Source organism: Leptonotus elevatus, chromosome 1, assembly GCF_054856555.1.
Source record: "Leptonotus elevatus isolate MCC_2025b chromosome 1, RoL_Lele_1.0, whole genome shotgun sequence".
In the NCBI taxonomy this organism is placed as follows: domain Eukaryota; kingdom Metazoa; phylum Chordata; class Actinopteri; order Syngnathiformes; family Syngnathidae; genus Leptonotus; species Leptonotus elevatus.
The window spans coordinates 29,113,543-29,133,647 of NC_141239.1; positions in this window are offsets into that span (position 1 = coordinate 29,113,543).

The following is a 20,105-nucleotide window of genomic DNA, read 5'->3' on the forward strand; positions in this document are numbered from 1 at the left end:
AGGGTTTCATATTAAGGTAACAAACTAGGGCTAGGGTTTCAAATTAGGGTTTAAAACTAGGGCTAGGGTTTCAAATTAGGGTTTTAAAGTAGGGCTAAGATTTCAAATTAGGGTTTTAAACTACGGCTAGGGTTTCATATTAGGGTTTAAAACTCGGGCTACGGTTTCAAATTAGGATTTCAAACACGGGCTAGGGTTTCAAATTAGGGTTTCAAACTAGGGCTAGGGTTTCATATTAGGGTTTTAAACTAGGGCTAGGGTTTCAATTTCCGTTTTCAAACTAGGGCTAGAGTTTCAAATTAGGGTTTCAAATTAGGGCTAAGATTTCAAATTAGGGTTTTAAACTAGGGCTAGGGTTTCAAATTAGGGTTTCAAACTCGGGCTAGGGTTTCAAATTTGGGTTTAAAACTAGGGCTAGGGTTTCAAATAAGGGTTTAAAACTAGGGCTAGGGTTTCAAATAAGGGTTTAAAACTAGGGCTAGGGTTTCATATTAGGGTTTCAAACTAGGGCTGTGGTTTAAAATTAGGGTTTCAAACTAGGGCTAAGATTTCAAATTAGGGTTTCAAACTACGGCTAGGGTTTCACATTAGGGTTTAAAACTAGGTCTAGGGTCTAAAATTAGGGTTTAAAACTAGGGCAAGGGTTTCATATTAGGGTTTCAAACTAGGGCTATGGTTCAAAATTAGGGTTTTAAACTTGGGCTAAGGTTTCAAATTAGGGTTTTTAACTAGGCCTAGGGTTTCAAATTAAAGTAACAAACTAGGGCTAGGATTTCAAATTAGGGTTTCAAACTAGGGTTAGGGTTCCAAATTAGGGTTTAAAACTAGGGCTAGGGTTTCAAATTAGGGTTTGAAACTAGGGCTAGGGTTTCAAATTAGGGTTTAAAACTAAGGCTAGGGTTCCAAATTAGGGTTTCAAACTAGGGCTAAGGTTTCAAACTAGGGCTGTGGTTTAAAATTAGGGTTTCAAACTTGGGCTAGGGTTTCAAATTAGGGTTTAAAACTAGGGCTAGGGTTTCAAATTAGGGTTTCAAACTAGGGCTAGGGTTTCAAATTAGGGTTTCAAACTAGGGCTAAGATTTCAAATTAGGGTTTTAAACTACTGCTGGGGTTTCATATTAGGGTTTAAAACTCGGGCTAGGGTTTCAAATTAGGGTTTTAAACTAGGGCTAGTGTTTCAAATTAGGGTTTCAAACTTGGGCTAGGTTTTCAAATTAGGGTTTAAAACTAGGGCTAGGGTTTCAAATTAGGGTTTCAAACTAGGGCTAAGATTTCAAATTAGGGTTTTAAACTACTGCTGGGGTTTCATATTAGGGTTTAAAACTCGGGCTAGGGTTTCAAATTAGGGTTTTAAACTAGGGCTAGTGTTTCAAATTAGGGTTTTAAATTAGGGCTATGGTTTAAAATTAAAGTTTCGAACTTGGGCTAGGGTTTCAAATTAGGGTTTAAAACTAGGGCTAGGGTTTCAAATTAGGGTTTCAAACTAGGGCTAAGATTTCAAATTAGGGTTTTAAACTACGGGTAGGGTTTCATAGTAGGGTTTAAAACTAGGGCTAGGGTCTCAAATTAGGGTTTAAAACTAGGGCAAGGGTTTCATAATAGCGTTTCAAACTCGGGCTATGGTTTAAAATTAGGGTTTCAAACTAGGGCTAGGGTTTCAAATTAGGGTTTCAAACTAGGACTAGGGTTTCATATTAAGGTAACAAACTAGGGCTAGGGTTTCAAATTAGGGTTTCAAACTAGGACTAGGGTTTCATATTAAGGTAACAAACTAGGGCTAGGGTTTCAAATTAGGGTTTAAAACTAGGGCTAGGGTTTCAAATTAGGGTTTCAAACTAGGGCTAAGATTTAAAATTGGGGTTTAAAACTAGGGCTAGGGTTCCAAATTAGGGTTTAAAATGAGGGCAAGGGTCTCAAAATAGGTTTTAAAACCTAGGGCTAGGGTTTCAAATTAGGGTTTCAAACTAGGGCTATGGTTTAAAATTAGGGTTTCAAACTAGGGCTAGGGTTTCAAATTAGGGTTTAAAACTAGGGCTAGGGTTTCAAATTAGAGTTTCAAACTAGGGCTAAGATTTCAAATTAGGGTTTTAAACTACTGCTAGGGTTTCATATCAGGGTTTGAAACTAGGGCTAGTGTTTCAAATTAGGGTTTTATACTAGGGCTATGGTTTAAAATGAAAGTTTCGAACTTGGGCTAGGGTTTCAAATTAGGGTTTAAAACTAGGGCTAGGGTTTCAAATTAGGGTTTCAAACTAGGGCTAAGATTTCAAATTAGGGTTTTAAACTACGGGTAGGGTTTCATAATAGGGTTTAAAACTCGGTCTCGGGTTTCAAATTAGGGTTTAAAACTAGGGCTAGGGTCTCAAATTAGGGTTTAAAACTAGGGCAAGGGTTTCATATTAAGTTTACAAACTAGGGCTAGGGTTTCAAATTAGGGTTTCAAACTAGGGCTATGGTTTAAAATTAGGGTTTCAAACTAGGGCTAGGGTTTCAAACTAGGACTAGGGTTTCATATTAAGGTAACAAACTAGGGCTAGGGTTTCAAATTAGGGTTTAAAACTAGGGCTAGGGTTTCAAATTAGGGTTTCAAAGTAGGGCTAAGATTTCAAATTAGGGTTTTAAACTACGGCTAGGGTTTCATATTAGGGTTTAAAACTCGGGCTACGGTTTCAAATTAGGATTTCAAACACGGGCTAGGGTTCCAAATTAGGGTTTAAAACTAGGGCTAGGGTTTCAAATTAGGGTTCGAAACTAGGGCTAGGGTTTCAAATTAGGGTTTAAAACTAAGGCTAGGGTTCCAAATTAGGGTTTCAAACTAGGGCTAAGGTTTCAAACTAGGGCTGTGGTTTAAAATTAGGGTTTCAAACTTGGGCTAGGGTTTCAAATTAGGGTTTAAAACTAGGGCTAGGGTTTCAAATTAGGGTTTCAAACTAGGGCTAGGGTTTCAAATTAGGGTTTCAAACTAGGGCTAAGATTTCGAATTAGGGTTTTAAACTACCGCTGGGGTTTCATATTAGGGTTTAAAACTCGGGCTAAGGTTTCAAATAAGGGTTTTAAACTAGGGCTAGTGTTTCAAATTAGGGTTTCAAACTTGGGCTAGGTTTTCAAATTAGGGTTTAAAACTAGGGCTAGGGTTTCAAATTAGGGTTTCAAACTAGGGCTAAGATTTCAAATTAGGGTTTTAAACTACTGCTGGGGTTTCATATTAGGGTTTAAAACTCGGGCTAGGGTTTCAAATTAGGGTTTAAAACTAGGGCTAGGGTTTCAAATTAGGGTTTCAAACTAGGGCTATGGTTTAAAATTAAAGTTTCGAACTTGGGCTAGGGTTTCAAACTAGGGCTAGGGTTTCAAATTAGGGTTTCAAACTAGGACCAGGGTTTCATATTAAGGTAACAAACTAGGGCTAGGGTTTCAAATTAGGGTTTCAAACTAGGACTAGGGTTTCATATTAAGGTAACAAACTAGGGCTAGGGTTTCAAATTAGGGTTTAAAACTAGGGCTAGGGTTTCAAATTAGGGTTTCAAACTAGGGCTAAGATTTCAAATTAGGGTTTAAAACTAGGGCTAGGGTTCCAAATTAGGGTTTAAAATGAGGGCAAGGGTCTCAAATTAGGTTTTAAAACCTAGGGCTAGGGTTTCAAATTAGGGTTTTAAACTAGGGCTAGTGTTTCAAATTAGGGTTTCAAACTTGGGCTAGGTTTTCAAATTAGGGTTTAAAACTAGGGCTAGGGTTTCAAATTAGGGTTTCAAACTAGGGATAAGATTTCAAATTAGGGTTTTAAACTACTGCTGGGGTTTCATATTAGGGTTTAAAACTCGGGCTAGGGTTTCAAATTAGGGTTTTAAACTAGGGCTAGTGTTTCAAATTAGGGTTTTAAACTAGGGCTATGGTTTAAAATTAAAGTTTCGAACTTGGGCTAGGGTTTCAAACTAGGGCTAGGGTTTCAAATTAGGGTTTCAAACTAGGACTAGGTTTTCATATTAAGGTAACAAACTAGGGCTATAGTTTAAAATTAGGGTTTAAAATTAGAGTTTTAAAGGTTTCATATTAGTGTTAAAACTCGGGCTAAGGTTTCAAATTAGGATTTAAAACTAGTGCTAGGATCTAAAATTAGGGTTTAAAACTAGGGCAAGGGTTTCATATTAGGGTTTCAAACTAGGGCTATAGTTTAAAATTAGAGTTTCAAACTCGGGCTAGGGTTTCAAATTAGTGTTTCAAACTAGGACTAGGTTTTCATATTAAGGTAACAAACTAGGGCTATTGTTTCAAATTAGGGTTTCAAACAAGGGCACGGGTCTCAAATTAGGGTTTCAAACTAGGGCTAGGGTTTCATATTAGGGTTTTAAACTAGGGCTAGGGTTTCAATTTCGGGTTTCAAACTAGGGCTAGAGTTTCAAATTAGGGTTTCAAATTAGGGTTAAGATTTCAAATTAGTGTTTCAAACTCGGGCTAGGGTTTCAAATTTGGGTATAAAACTAGGGCTAGGGTTTCAAATACGGGTTTAAAACTTGGGCTAGGGTTTCAAATTAGGGTTTTAAACTAGGGCTAGGGTCTCAAATTAGGATTTAAAACTAGGGCTAGGGTTTCATATTAGGGTTTCAAACTAGGGCTTTGGTTTAAAATTTGGGGTTTCAATTTGGGGCTAGGGTCTCAAATTAGGGTTTAAAACTAGGGCTAGGGTTTCATATTAGGGTTTCAAACTAGGGCTATGGTTTAAAATTAGGGTTTCAAACTTGGGCTAGGGTTTCAAATTAGCGTTTAAAACTAGGGCTAGGGTTTCAAATTAGGGTTTCAAACTAGGGCTAAGATTTCAAATTAGGGTTTTAAACTACTGCTAGGGTTTCATATTAGGGTTTAAAACTCGGGCTAGGGTTTCATATTAGGGTTTCAAACTAGGGCTAGGGTTCCAAATTAGGGTTTCAAACTAGGGTTTCAAACTAGGGCTATGGTTTAAAATTAGGGTTTCGAACTTGGGCTAGGGTTTCAAATTAGGGTTTCAAACTAGGGCTAAGATTTCAAATTAGGGTTTTAAACTACTGCTAGGGTTTCATATTAGGGTTTAAAACTCGGGCTAGGGTTTCATATTAGGGTTTCAAACTAGGGCTAGGGTTTCAAATTAGGGTTTCAAACTAGCGTTTCAAACTAGGGCTATGGTTTAAAATTAGGGTTTCAAACTAGGGCTAGGGTTTCAAATTAGGGTTTCAAAATAGGACTAGGGTTTCATATTAAGGTAACAAACTAGGGCTAGGGTTTCAAATTAGGGTTTAAAACTAGGGCTAGGGTTTCAAATTAGGGTTTAAAACTAGGGCTAAGATTTCAAATTAGGGTTTCAAACTACGGCTAGGGTTTCGTATTAGGGTTTAAAACTATGGCTAGGGTCTAAAATTAGGGTTTAAAACTAGGGCAAGGGTTTCATATTAGGGTTTCAAACTAGGGCTATGGTTTCAAATTAGGGTTTCAAACTAGGACTAGGGTTTTATATTAAGGTAACAAACTAAGGCTAGGGTTTCAAATTAGGGTTTCAAACAAGGGCTAGGGTCTCAAATTAGGGTTTAAAACTAGGGCTAGGGTTTTATATTAGGGTTTTAAACTCGGGCTAGGGTTTCATATTAAGGTCACAAACTAGGGCTAAGGTTTCAATTTCGGGTTTAAAACTAGGGCTAGGGTTTCAAATTAGGGTTTCAAACTAGGGCTATGGTTTAAAATTAGGGTTTAAAACTAGGGCTAGGCTTTCAAATTAGGGTTTTAAACAAGGGCTAGGGTCTCAAATTAGGGTTTCAAACTAAGGCTAGGGTTTCAAATAAGGGTTTTAAACTAGGGCGAGGGTTCCAAATTAGGGTTTCAAACTAGGGCTAAGGTTTCAAAATAGGGCTAGGGTTTCAATTTACGGTTTCAAACGAGGGCAAGGGTTTCATATTAGGGTTTAAAACTAGGGCTAGGGTTTCATATTAAGGTAACAAACTCGGGCTCGGGTTTCAAATTAGGGTTTCAAACTCGGGCTAGGGTTTCAAATTAGGGTTTAAAACTAGGGCTAGGTTTTCAAATAAGGGTTTAAAACTTGGGCTAAGGTTTCAAATTAGGGTTTTAAACTAGGGCTAGGGTTTCATATTAGGGTTTAAAACTAGGGCAAGGGTTTCATATTAGGGTTTCAAACTCGGGCGAGGGTTTCATTTTAGGGTTTAAAAGTAGGGTTAGGGTTTCAAATTAGGGTTTAAAACTAGGGCTAGGGTTTCAAATAAGGGTTTAAAACTTGGGCTAGGGTTTCAAATTAGGGTTTTAAACTAGGGCTAGGATTTCATATTAGGGTTTAAAACTAGGGCTAGGGTTTCAAATAAGGGTTTTCAAACTAGGGCTAGGGTTTCAAATTAGGGTTTTAAACTAGGGCTAGTGTTTCAAATTAGGGTTTCAAACTTGGGCTAGGTTTTCAAATTAGGGTTTAAAACTAGGGCTAGGGTTTCAAATTAGGGTTTCAAACTAGGGCTAAGATTTCAAATTAGGGTTTTAAACTACTGCTGGGGTTTCATATTAGGGTTTAAAACTCGGGCTAGGGTTTCAAATTAGGGTTTTAAACTAGGGCTAGTGTTTCAAATTAGGGTTTTAAACTAGGGCTATGGTTTAAAATTAAAGTTTCGAACTTGGGCTAGGGTTTCAAACTAGGGCTAGGGTTTCAAATTAGGGTTTCAAACTAGGACTAGGTTTTCATATTAAGGTAACAAACTAGGGCTATAGTTTAAAATTAGGGTTTAAAATTAGAGTTTTAAAGGTTTCATATTAGTGTTAAAACTCGGGCTAAGGTTTCAAATTAGGATTTAAAACTAGTGCTAGGATCTAAAATTAGGGTTTAAAACTAGGGCAAGGGTTTCATGTTAGGGTTTCAAACTAGGGCTATAGTTTAAAATTAGAGTTTCAAACTCGGGCTAGGGTTTCAAATTAGTGTTTCAAACTAGGACTAGGTTTTCATATTAAGGTAACAAACTAGGGCTATTGTTTCAAATTAGGGTTTCAAACAAGGGCACGGGTCTCAAATTAGGGTTTTAAACTAGGGCTAGGGTTTCAATTTCGGGTTTCAAACTAGGGCTAGAGTTTCAAATTAGGGTTTCAAATTAGGGTTAAGATTTCAAATTAGTGTTTCAAACTCGGGCTAGGGTTTCAAATTTGGGTATAAAACTAGGGCTAGGGTTTCAAATACGGGTTTAAAACTTGGGCTAGGGTTTCAAATTAGGGTTTAAAACTAGGGCTAGGGTCTCAAATTAGGATTTAAAACTAGGGCTAGGGTTTCATATTAGGGTTTCAAACTAGGGCTTTGGTTTAAAATTTGGGGTTTCAATTTGGGGCTAGGGTCTCAAATTAGGGTTTAAAACTAGGGCTAGGGTTTCATATTAGGTTTTCAAACTAGGGCTATGGTTTAAAATTAGGGTTTCAAACTTGGGCTAGGGTTTCAAATTAGCGTTTAAAACTAGGGCTGGGGTTTCAAATTAGGGTTTCAAACTAGGGCTAAGATTTCAAATTAGGGTTTTAAACTACTGCTAGGGTTTCATATTAGGGTTTAAAACTCGGGCTAGGGTTTCATATTAGGGTTTCAAACTAGGGCTAGGGTTCCAAATTAGGGTTTCAAACTAGGGTTTCAAACTAGGGCTATGGTTTAAAATTAGGGTTTCGAACTTGGGCTAGGGTTTCAAATTAGGGTTTCAAACTAGGGCTAAGATTTCAAATTAGGGTTTTAAACTACTGCTAGGGTTTCATATTAGGGTTTAAAACTCGGGCTAGGGTTTCATATTAGGGTTTCAAACTAGGGCTAGGGTTTCAAATTAGGGTTTCAAACTAGCGTTTCAAACTAGGGCTATGGTTTAAAATTAGGGTTTCAAACTAGGGCTAGGGTTTCAAATTAGGGTTTCAAAATAGGACTAGGGTTTCATATTAAGGTAACAAACTAGGGCTAGGGTTTCAAATTAGGGTTTAAAACTAGGGCTAGGGTTTCAAATTAGGGTTTAAAACTAGGGCTAAGATTTCAAATTAGGGTTTCAAACTACGGCTAGGGTTTCGTATTAGGGTTTAAAACTATGGCTAGGGTCTAAAATTAGGGTTTAAAACTAGGGCAAGGGTTTCATATTAGGGTTTAAAACTCGGGCTGGGGTTTCAAATTAGGGTTTTAAACTAAGGCTAAGGTTTCAAATTAGGGTTTTAAACTAGGGCTAGGGTTTCATATTAAAGTAACAAACTAGGGCTAGGGTTTCAAATTAGGTTTCAAACTAGGGTTAGGGTTCCAAATAAGGGTTTAAAACTAGGGCTAAGGTTTCAAATTAGGGTTTATAACTAGGGCTAGGGTCTCAAATTAGGGTTTCAAACTATGGCTAGGGTTTCATATTAGGGTTTTAAACTCGGGCTAGGGTTTCAAATTAGGGTTTTAAACTAGGGCTAGGGTCTCAAATTAGGGTTTCAAACTATGGCTAGGGTTTCATATTAGGGTTTAAAACTCGGGCTGGGGTTTCAAATTAGGGTTTTAAACTAAGGCTAAGGTTTCAAATTAGGGTTTTAAACTAGGGCTAGGGTTTCATATTAAAGTAACAAACTAGGGCTAGGGTTTCAAATTAGGTTTCAAACTAGGGTTAGGGTTCCAAATAAGGGTTTTAAACTAGGGCTAGGGTCTCAAATTAGGGATTCAAACTAGGGTTAGGCTTCCAAATTAGGGTTTCGAACAAGGGCTAGGGTTTTATTTTAGGGTTTTAAACTAGGGCTAGGGTTTCAATTTAGGGTTTTAAACTAGGGCGAAGATTTCATATTAGGGTTTAAAAGTCGGGTTAGGGTTTCAAATTAGAGTTTAAAACTAGGGCTAGGGTTTCATATTAAAGTAACAAACTAGGGCTAGGGTTTCAAATTAGGTTTTTAAACTAAGTTTAAGGTTTCAAATTAGGGTTTTAAACTAGGGCTAGGGTTTCATATTAAAGTAACAAACTAGGGCTAGGGTTTCAAATTAGGTTTCAAACTAGGGTTAGGTTTCCAAATAAGGGTTTTAAACTAGGGCTAGGGTCTCAAATTAGGGATTCAAACTAGGGTTAGGCTTCCAAATTAGGGTTTCGAACAAGGGCTAGGGTTTTATTTTAGGGTTTTCAACTAGGGCTAGGGTTTCAATTTAGGGTTTTAAACTAGGGCGAGGATTTCATATTAGGGTTTAAAAGTCGGGTTAGGGTTTCAAATTAGAGTTTAAAACTAGGGCTAGGGTTTCATATTAAAGTAACAAACTAGGGCTAGGGTTTCAAATTAGGGTTTCAAACTAGGGTTAGTGTTCCAAAATAATGTTTCAAACAAGGGCTAGGGTCTTAAATTAGGGTTTCAAACTTGGGCTAGGGCTAGGGTTTCAAATTAGGGTTTCAAACTCGGGCGAGGGTTTCATATTAGGATTTAAAACTAGTGTTAGGGTTTCAAATTAGGGTTTTAACTAGGGCTTGGGTTTCATATTAGGGTTTTAAACTAGGGCTAGGGTTTCAAATTAGGGTTTAAAACTAGGGCTAAGGTTTCAAATTAGGGTTTAAAACTAGGGCTAGGGTCTCAAATTAGGGTTTCAAACTATGGCTAGGGTTTCATATTAGGGTTTTAAACTCGGGCTAGGGTTTCAAATTAGGGTTTTAAACTAGGGCTAGGGTCTCAAATTAGGGTTTCAAACTATGGCTAGGGTTTCATATTAGGGTTTAAAACTCGGGCTGGGGTTTCAAATTAGGGTTTTAAACTAAGGCTAAGGTTTCAAATTAGGGTTTTAAACTAGGGCTAGGGTTTCATATTAAAGTAACAAACTAGGGCTAGGGTTTCAAATTAGGTTTCAAACTAGGGTTAGGGTTCCAAATAAGGGTTTTAAACTAGGGCTAGGGTCTCAAATTAGGGATTCAAACTAGGGTTAGGCTTCCAAATTAGGGTTTCGAACAAGGGCTAGGGTTTTATTTTAGGGTTTTAAACTAGGGCTAGGGTTTCAATTTAGGGTTTTAAACTAGGGCGAGGATTTCATATTAGGGTTTAAAAGTCGGGTTAGGGTTTCAAATTAGAGTTTAAAACTAGGGCTAGGGTTTCATATTAAAGTAACAAACTAGGGCTAGGGTTTCAAATTAGGGTTTTAAACTAAGGCTAAGGTTTCAAATTAGGGTTTTAAACTAGGGCTAGGTTTTCATATTAAAGTAACAAACTAGGGCTAGGGTTTCAAATTAGGTTTCAAACTAGGGTTAGGGTTCCAAATAAGGGTTTTAAACTAGGGCTAGGGTCTCAAATTAGGGATTCAAACTAGGGTTAGGCTTCCAAATTAGGGTTTCGAACAAGGGCTAGGGTTTTATTTTAGGGTTTTCAACTAGGGCTAGGGTTTCAATTTAGGGTTTTAAACTAGGGCGAGGATTTCATATTAGGGTTTAAAAGTCGGGTTAGGGTTTCAAATTAGAGTTTAAAACTAGGGCTAGGGTTTCATATTAAAGTAACAAACTAGGGCTAGGGTTTCAAATTAGGGTTTCAAACTAGGGTTAGTGTTCCAAAATAATGTTTCAAACAAGGGCTAGGGTCTTAAATTAGGGTTTCAAACTTGGGCTAGGGCTAGGGTTTCAAATTAGGGTTTCAAACTCGGGCGAGGGTTTCATATTAGGATTTAAAACTAGTGTAAGGGTTTCAAATTAGGGTTTTAACTAGGGCTTGGGTTTCATATTAGGGTTTTAAACTAGGGCTAGGGTTTCAAATTAGGGTTTAAAACTAGGGCTAGGGTCTCAAATTTGGGTTTAAAACTAGGGCTAGGGTTTCAAATTAGGGCTTGGGTTTCAAATTAGGGTTTCAAACTAGGGCAAGGGTTTCAAATTAGGGTTTCATACTAGGGCTAAGGTTACAAATTAGGGTTTCAAACTAGGGCTAGTGTCCCAAATTAGGGTTTCAAACTCGGGCTAGTGTCTCAAATTAGGGTTTCAAACTAGGGCTAGATTTTCATATTAGGGGTTTAAACAAGGGCTAGGGTTTCAAATAAGGGTTTTCAAACTCGGGCTCGGGTTCCAAATTTGGGTTTTAAACTAGAACTAGGGTTTCAAATTAGGGTTTCATACTAGGGCTAAGGTTACAAATTAGGGTTTCAAACTAGGGCTAGTGTCCCAAATTAGGGTTTCAAACTCGGGCTAGTGTCTCAAATTACGGTTTCAAACTAGGGCTAGGGTCTCAAATTAGGGTTTCAAACTATGGCTAGGGTTTCATATTAGGGTTTTAAACTCGGGCTAGGGTTTCAAATTAGGGTTTTAAACTAGGGCTAGGGTCTCAAATTAGGGTTTCAAACTATGGCTAGGGTTTCATATTAGGGTTTAAAACTCGGGCTGGGGTTTCAAATTAGGGTTTTAAACTACGGCTAAGGTTTCAAATTAGGGTTTTAAACTAGGGCTAGGGTTTCATATTAAAGTAACAAACTAGGGCTAGGGTTTCAAATTAGGTTTCAAACTAGGGTTAGGGTTCCAAATAAGGGTTTTAAACTAGGGCTAGGGTCTCAAATTAGGGATTCAAACTAGGGTTAGGCTTCCAAATTATGGTTTCGAACAAGGGCTAGGGTTTTATTTTAGGGTTTTAAACTAGGGCTAGGGTTTCAATTTAGGGTTTTAAACTAGGGCGAGGATTTCATATTAGGGTTTAAAAGTCGGGTTAGGATTTCAAATTAGAGTTTAAAACTAGGGCTAGGGTTTCATATTAAAGTAACAAACTAGGGCTAGGGTTTCAAATTAGGGTTTCAAACTAGGGTTAGTGTTCCAAAATAATGTTTCAAACAAGGGCTAGGGTCTTAAATTAGGGTTTTAAACTAGGGCTAGGGTTTCAAATTAGGGTTTTAAACTAGGGCAAGGGTTTCAAATTAGGGTTTCATACTAGGGCTAAGGTTACAAATTAGGGTTTCAAACTAGGGCTGGTGTCCCAAATTAGGGTTTCAAACTCGGGCTAGTGTCTCAAATTAGGGTTTCAAACTAGGGCTAGAGTTTCATATTAGGGGTTTAAACAAGGGCTAGGGTTTCAAATAAGGGTTTTCAAACTCGGGCTCGGGTTCCAAATTTGGGTTTTAAACTAGAACTAGGGTTTCAAATTAGGGTTTCATACTAGGGCTAAGGTTACAAATTAGGGTTTCAAACTAGGGCTAGTGTCCCAAATTAGGGTTTCAAACTCGGGCTAGTGTCTCAAATTAGGGTTTCAAACTAGGGCTAGGGTCTCAAATTAGGGTTTCAAACTAGGGCTAGGGTCTCAAATATTGTTTCAAACTATGGCTAGGGTTTCATATTAGGGTTTTAAACTCGGGCTAGGGTTTCAAATTAGGGTTTTAAACTAGGGCTAGGGTCTCAAATTAGGGTTTCAAACTATGGCTAGGGTTTCATATTAGGGTTTAAAACTCGGGCTGGGGTTTCAAATTAGGGTTTTAAACTAAGGCTAAGGTTTCAAATTAGGGTTTTAAACTAGGGCTAGGGTTTCATATTAAAGTAACAAACTAGGGCTAGGGTTTCAAATTAGGTTTCAAACTAGGGTTAGGGTTCCAAATAAGGGTTTTAAACTAGGGCTAGGGTCTCAAATTAGGGATTCAAACTAGGGTTAGGCTTCCAAATTATGGTTTCGAACAAGGGCTAGGGTTTTATTTTAGGGTTTTAAACTAGGGCTAGGGTTTCAATTTAGGGTTTTAAACTAGGGCGAGGATTTCATATTAGGGTTTAAAAGTCGGGTTAGGGTTTCAAATTAGAGTTTAAAACTAGGGCTAGGGTTTCATATTAAAGTAACAAACTAGGGCTAGGGTTTCAAATTAGGGTTTCAAACTAGGGTTAGTGTTCCAAAATAATGTTTCAAACAAGGGCTAGGGTCTTAAATTAGGGTTTTAAACTAGGGCTAGGGTTTCAAATTAGGGTTTTAAACTAGGGCAAGGGTTTCAAATTAGGGTTTAATACTAGGGCTAAGGTTACAAATTAGGGTTTCAAACTAGGGCTAGTGTCCCAAATTAGGGTTTCAAACTCGGGCTAGTGTCTCAAATTAGGGTTTCAAACTAGGGCTAGAGTTTCATATTAGGGGTTTAAACAAGGGCTAGGGTTTCAAATAAGGGTTTTCAAACTCGGGCTCGGGTTCCAACTTTGGGTTTTAAACTAGAACTAGGGTTTCAAATTAGGGTTTCATACTAGGGCTAAGGTTACAAATTAGGGTTTCAAACTAGGGCTAGTGTCCCAAATTAGGGTTTCAAACTCGGGCTAGTGTCTCAAATTAGGGTTTCAAACTAGGGCTAGGGTCTCAAATTAGGGTTTCAAACTATGGCTAGGGTTTCATATAAGGGTTTTAAACTCGGGCTAGGGTTTCAAATTAGGGTTTTAAACTAGGGCTAGGGTCTCAAATTAGGGTTTCAAACTATGGCTAGGGTTTCATATTAGGGTTTAAAACTAGGGCTGGGGTTTCAAATTAGGGTTTTAAACTAAGGCTAAGGTTTCAAATTAGGGTTTTAAACTAGGGCTAGGGTTTCATATTAAAGTAACAAACTAGGGCTAGGGTTTCAAATTAGGTTTCAAACTAGGGTTAGGGTTCCAAATAAGGGTTTTAAACTAGGGCTAGGGTCTCAAATTAGGGATTCAAACTAGGGTTAGGCTTCCAAATTATGGTTTCGAACAAGGGCTAGGGTTTTATTTTAGGGTTTTAAACTAGGGCTAGGGTTTCAATTTAGGGTTTTAAACTAGGGCGAGGATTTCATATTAGGGTTTAAAAGTCGGGTTAGGGTTTCAAATTAGAGTTTAAAACTAGGGCTAGGGTTTCATATTAAAGTAACAAACTAGGGCTAGGGTTTCAAATTAGGGTTTCAAACTAGGGTTAGTGTTCCAAAATAATGTTTCAAACAAGGGCTAGGGTCTTAAATTAGGGTTTTAAACTAGGGCTAGGGTTTCAAATTAGGGTTTTAAACTAGGGCAAGGGTTTCAAATTAGGGTTTCATACTAGGGCTAAGGTTACAAATTAGGGTTTCAAACTAGGGCTAGTGTCCCAAATTAGGGTTTCAAACTCGGGCTAGTGTCTCAAATTAGGGTTTCAAACTAGGGCTAGAGTTTCATATTAGGGGTTTAAACAAGGGCTAGGGTTTCAAATAAGGGTTTTCAAACTCGGGCTCGGGTTCCAAATTTGGGTTTTAAACTAGAACTAGGGTTTCATATTAGGGTTTAAAAGTAGGGTTAGGGTTTCAAATTAGAGTTTAAAACTAGGGCTAGGGTTTTATATTAAAGTAACAAACTAGGACTAGGGTTTAAAATTAGGGTTTCAAACTAGGGTTAGAGTTCCAAATTAGTGTTTCAAACAAGGGCTAGTGTCTTAAATTAGGGTTTCAAACTAGGGCTAGGGCTAGGGTTTCAAATTAGGGTTTCAAACTAGGGCTAGGGTTTCATATTAGGATTTAAAACTAGTGGTAGGGTTTCAAATTAGGGTTTAAAACTTGGGCTAGGGTTTCAAATAAGGGTTTTCAAACTCGGGCTCGGGTTCCAAATTTGGGTTTTAAACTAGGGCTAGGGTTTCATATTAGGGTTTAAAAGTAGGGTTAGGGTTTCAAATTAGAGTTTAAAACTAGGGCTAGGGTTTCATATTAAAGTAACAAACTAGGGCTAGGGTTTAAAATTAGGGTTTCAAACTAGGGTTAGGGTTCCAAATTAGTGTTTCAAACAAGGGCTAGGGTCTTAAATTAGGGTTTCAAACTAGGGCTAGGGCTAGGGTTTCAAATTAGGGTTTCAAACTAGGGCTAGGGTTTCATATTAGGATTTAAAACTAGTGCTAGGGTTTCAAATTAGGGTTTAAAACTTGGGCTAGGGTTTCAAATTAGGGTTTTAAACTAGGGCTTGGGTTTCATACTAGGGTTTAAAACTAGGACGAGGGTTTAATATTAAGGTAACAAACTAGAGCTAGGCTTTCAAATTAGGTTTCAAACTAGTGTTAGGGTTCCAAATTAGGGTTTCAAACAAGGGCTAGGGTCTCAAATTAGGGTTTCAAACTAGGACTAGGGTTTCATATTAGGGTTTTAAACTAGGGCTAGGGTTTCAAATTAGGGTTTCAATCTAGGGTTAGAGTTCCAAATTAGGGTCTCAAATAAGGGCTTGGGTTTCAAATTAGAGTTTGAAACTAGGGCTCGGGTTTCATATAAGGTTTTAAAACTAGGGCTAAGATTTCAAATTAGGTTTTCAAACTAGGGTTATGGTTCCAAATTAGGTTTTCAAACTAGGGCTAATGTTTCAAATTAGGGTTTCAAACTAGGGCTAGGGTTTCAAAATTAGGGTTTCAAACTTGGACGAGGGTTTCATATTAGGGTTTAAAACTAGGGCTAGGGTCTCAAATTTGGGTTTTAAACTAGGGCTAGGGTTTAATATTAGGGTTTAAAAGTAGGGTTAGGGTTTCAAATTAGAGTTTTAAACTAGGGCTAGGGTTTCATATTAAAGTAACAAACTCGGGCTAGGGTTTCAAATTTGGGTTTCAAACTAGGGTTAGGGTTCCAAATTAGGGTTTCAAACCAGGGCTAGGGTCTTAAATTAGGGTTTCAAACTAGGGCTAGGGCTAAGGTTTCAAATTAGGGTTTCAAACTAGGGCTAGGGTTTTATATTAGGATTTTAAACTAGTGCTAGGGTTTCAAATTAGGGTTTAAAACTAGGGCTTGAATTTAAATTAGGGTTTAAAACTAGGGCTGGGGTTTCAAATTAGGGTTTAAAACGAGGGCTCGGGTCTCAAATAAGGGTTTCAAACTAGGGCTAGGGTTTCAAACTAGGGCTAAGGTTTAGAATTAGAGTTTCAAACTAGGGTTAGGGTTCCTAATTAGGGTTTCAAAAAAGGGCTAGGGCTAAAGTTTCAAATTAGGGTTTCAAACTAGGGCTAGGGTTTCATATTAGGATTTAAAACTAGTGCTAATATTTCAAATTAGGGTTTAAAACTAGGGCTTGAATTTAAATTAGGGTTTAAAACTAGGGCTGGGGTTTCAAATTAGGGTTTAAAACGAGGGCTCGGGTCTCAAATAAGGGTTTCAAACTAGGGCTAGGGTTTCAAACTAGGGCTAAGGTTTAGAATTAGAGTTTCAAACTAGGGTTAGGGTTCCAAATTAGGGTTTCAAACAAAGGCTAGGGTCTCATATTAGGGTTTCAAACTAGGAGTAGGGTTTCAAATTAGGTTTTCAAACTCGGGCTAGGGTTTCAAATTAGGGTTTTAAACTAGGGCTAGGGTTTCATATTAGGGTTACAAACTAGGGCTAAGATTTCAAATTAGGGTTTTAAACTAGGGCTAGGTTTTCATATTAGGGTTTAAATCTCGGGCTAGGGTTTCAAATTAGGGTTTAAAACTAGGGCTAGGGTCTCAAATTAGGGTTTAAAACTAGGGCTAGGGTTTCATATTAGGGTTTCAAACTAGGGTTATGTTTTAAAATTAGGGTTTTAAACTAGGGCTAGGGTTTCAAATTAGATTTTAAAACTAGGGCTAGGGTCTCAAATAAGGGTTTAAAACTAGGGTTAGGGTTTAAAATTAGGGTTTCAAACTAGGGCTAGGGTTTCAAATTAGGGTTTCAAACAAGGGCTAGGGTCTCAAATTAGGGTTTCAAACTAGGACTAGGGTTTCATATTAATGTAACAAACTAGGGCTAGGGTTTCAAATTAGGGTTTTAAACCAGGGCTAGGGTTTCAAATAAGGGGTTTCAAACTAGGGCTAAGGTTTCAAATTAGGGTTTCAAACTAGGACTAGGGTTTAAAATTAGGGTTTTAAAGTAGGGTTAGGGTTTCAAATTAGAGTTTAAAACTAGGGCTAGGGTTTCATATAAGGTTTTAAAGCTTGGGCTAGGGTTTCAAATTAGGGTTTCAACCTAGGGCTAGGGTTTCATAAAAGGGTTTAAAACTAGGGCTAAGGTTTCAAATTAGGGTTTCAAACTAGGGCTAGTGTCTCAAATTAGGGTTTCAAACTAGGGCTAGAGTTTCATATTAGGGGTTTAAACCAGGGCTAGGGTTTCAAATAAGGGTTTTCAAACTAGGGCTAGGGTTCCAAATTTGGGTTTTAAACTTGGGCTTAAAATTAGGGTTTCATATTAGGATTTAAAAGTAGGGTTAGGGTTTCAAATTAGAGTTTAAAACTAGGGCTAGGGTTTCATATTAAAGTAACAAACTAGGGCTAGGGTTTCAAATTAGGGTTTCAAACTAGGGTTAGGGTTTCAAATTAGGGTTTCAAACCAGGGCTAGGGTCTTAAATTAGGGTTTCAAACGAGGACTAAGGTTTCAAATTAGGATTTAAAACTAGGGCTAGGGTTTCAAAATTAGGGTTTCAAACTTGGACTAGGGTTTCATATTACGGTTTAAAACTAGGGCTAGGGTTTCAAACTAGGGCTGGGGTTCAAAATTAGGGTTTCAAACTAGGGCTGAGATTTCAAATTAGGGTTTTAAATTAGGTCTTGGGTTTCAAATTAGGGTTTCAAACTAGGGCAAGGGTTTCAAATTAGGGTTTCAAACTAGGGCTAGTGTCCCAAATTAGGGTTTCAAACTAGGGCTTGGGTTTCAAATTAAGGTTTTAAACTAGGGCTAGGGTTTCATATTAGGGTTTAAAACTCGGGCTAGGGTTTCAAATTAGGGTTTAAAACTTGGGCTAGGGTCTCAAATTAGGGTTTAAAACTAGGGCTAGGGTTTCATATTATGGTTTCAAACTAGGGCTATGGTTTAAAATTAGGGTTTTAAACTAGGGCTAGGGTTTCAAATTCGATTTTAAAACTAGGGCTAGGGTCTCAAATTAGGGTTTAAAACTAGGGCTAGGGTTTCAAATTAGGGTTTCAAACTAGGGCTATGGTTTAAAATTAGGGTTTCAAACTAGGGCTACGGTTTCAAATTAGGGTTTCAAACAAGGGCTAGGGTCTCAAATTAGGGTTTCAAACTAGGGCTAGGATTTCATATTAGGGTTTTAAACTAGGGATAGGGTTTCAAATTAGGGTTTTAAACCAGGGCTAGGGTTTCAAATAAGGGGTTTCAAACTAGGGCTAGGGTTTCAAATTAGGGTTTCAAACTAGGGCTAGGGTTTAAAATTAGGGTTTTAAACTAGAGCTAGGTTTTCAAATAAGCGTTCCAAACTAGGGCTAGGGTTTCAAATTAGGGTTTCAAACTAGGGTTAGGGTTCCAAATTAGGGTTTCAAACCAGGGTTAGGGTCTTAAATTAGGGTTTCAAACGAGGACTAAGGTTTCAAATTAGGGTTTAAAACTAGGGCTAGGGTTTCAAAATTAGGGTTTCAAACTTGGGCTAGGGTTTTAAATTAGGGTTTTAAACTAGGGCTAGGGTTTTATATTAGGGTTTCAAACGAGGGCTAAGATTTCAAATTAGGGTTTGAAACTAGGGCTAGGGTTTTAAATTAGGGTTTTAAATTAGGGTTTTGAATTAGGGTTTTAAATTAGGGTTTTAAATTAGGGTTTGGGTTTCAAATTAGGGTTTCAAACTAGGGCTAGTGTCCCAAATTAGGGTTTCAAACTAGGGCTAGGGTTTCAAATTAGGGTTTAAAACTAGGACTAGGGTTTCAAATAAGGGGTTTCAAATTAGGGCTAGGGTTTCAAATTAGGGTTTTAAACTAGGGCTAGGGTTTGATATAAGGTTTTAAAGCTAGGGCTAGGGTTTCAAATTAGGGTTTCAAACTAGGGCTAGGGTTTCTAAAAGGGTTTAAAACTAGGGCTAAGGTTTCAAATTAGGGTTTCAAACCAGGGCTAGTGTCTCAAATTAGGGTTTCAAACTCGGGCTTGAGTTTCCTTTTAGGGGTTTAAACCAGGGCTCGGGTTTCAAATAAGGGTTTTCAAACTAGGGCTAGGGTCCAAATTTGGGTTTTAAACTAGGGCTAGGGTTTCTTATTAGGGTTTAAAAGTAGGGTAGGGTTTCAAATTAGAGTTTAAATCTAGGTCTAGGGTTTCATATTAAAGTAACAAACTAGGGCTAGGGTTTAAAATTAGGGTTTCAAACCAGGGTTAGGGTTCCAAATTAGGGTTTCAAACAAGGGCTAGGGTCTCATATTAGGGTTTTAAACTAGGGCTAGGGTCTCAAATTAGGGTTTTAAACTAGGGCTAGGGTTTCAAATTAGGGTTTAAATCTAGGTCTAGGGTTTCATATTAAAGTAACAAACTAGGGCTAGGGTTTAAAATTAGGGTTTCAAACTAGGGTTAGGGTTCCAAATTAGGGTTTCAAACAAGGGCTAGGGTCTCATATTAGGGTTTTAAACTAGGGCTAGGGTTTCAAATTAGGGTTTCAAACTTGGGCTCGTGTCTCAAATTAGGGTTTCAAACTAGGGCTTGAGTTTCATATTAGGGTTTTAAACTAGGGCTAGGGTTTTCAAATAAGGGTTTTCAAACTCGGGCTCGAGTTTCATATTAGGGTTTTAAACTAGGGCTAGGGTTTCAAATAATGGTTTTAAACTAGAGCTAGGTTTTCAAATAAGCGTTCCAAACTAGGGCTAGGGTTTCAAATTAGGGTTTCAAACTAGGGTTAGGGTTCCAAATTAGGGTTTCAAACCAGGGCTAGGGTCTTAAATTAGGGTTTCAAACGAGGACTAAGGTTTCAAATTAGGGTTTAAAACTAGGGCTAGGGTTTCAAAATTAGGGTTTCAAACTTGGGCTAGGGTTTTAAATTAGGGTTTTAAACTAGGGCTAGGGTTTTATATTAGGGTTTTAAACTAGGGCTAGGGTCTCAAATTAGGGTTTCAAACTAGGGTTCGGCTTCCAAATTAGGGTTTCAAACAAGGGCTAGGGTTTTATATTAGGGTTTAAAACTCGGGCTAGGGTTTCAAATTAGGGTGTAAAATTCAGGCTAGGGTTTTATATTAAGGTAACAAACTCGGGTTCGGGTTCAAAATTAGGGTTTTAAACTATTTTTAGCGTTTCAAATTAGGGTTTCAAACTAGGGCTAGGGTTTCAAATTAGGGTTTCAAACTAAGGCTAGGGTTTCATATTAGGGTTTAAAACTAGGGCTAGGGTATTTCAAATTAGGCTTTAAAACTAGGACTAGGGTTTCTTATTAAGACCTTAATTATTTATTTATTTTTACAGTATTGCAGCAGCGCAGCTTCGTAGCTCATAACTTTGATTTAAAACACACCAAACATGACCTGAACCAGAATGCAGTGCTTCATTTTGCTCTGT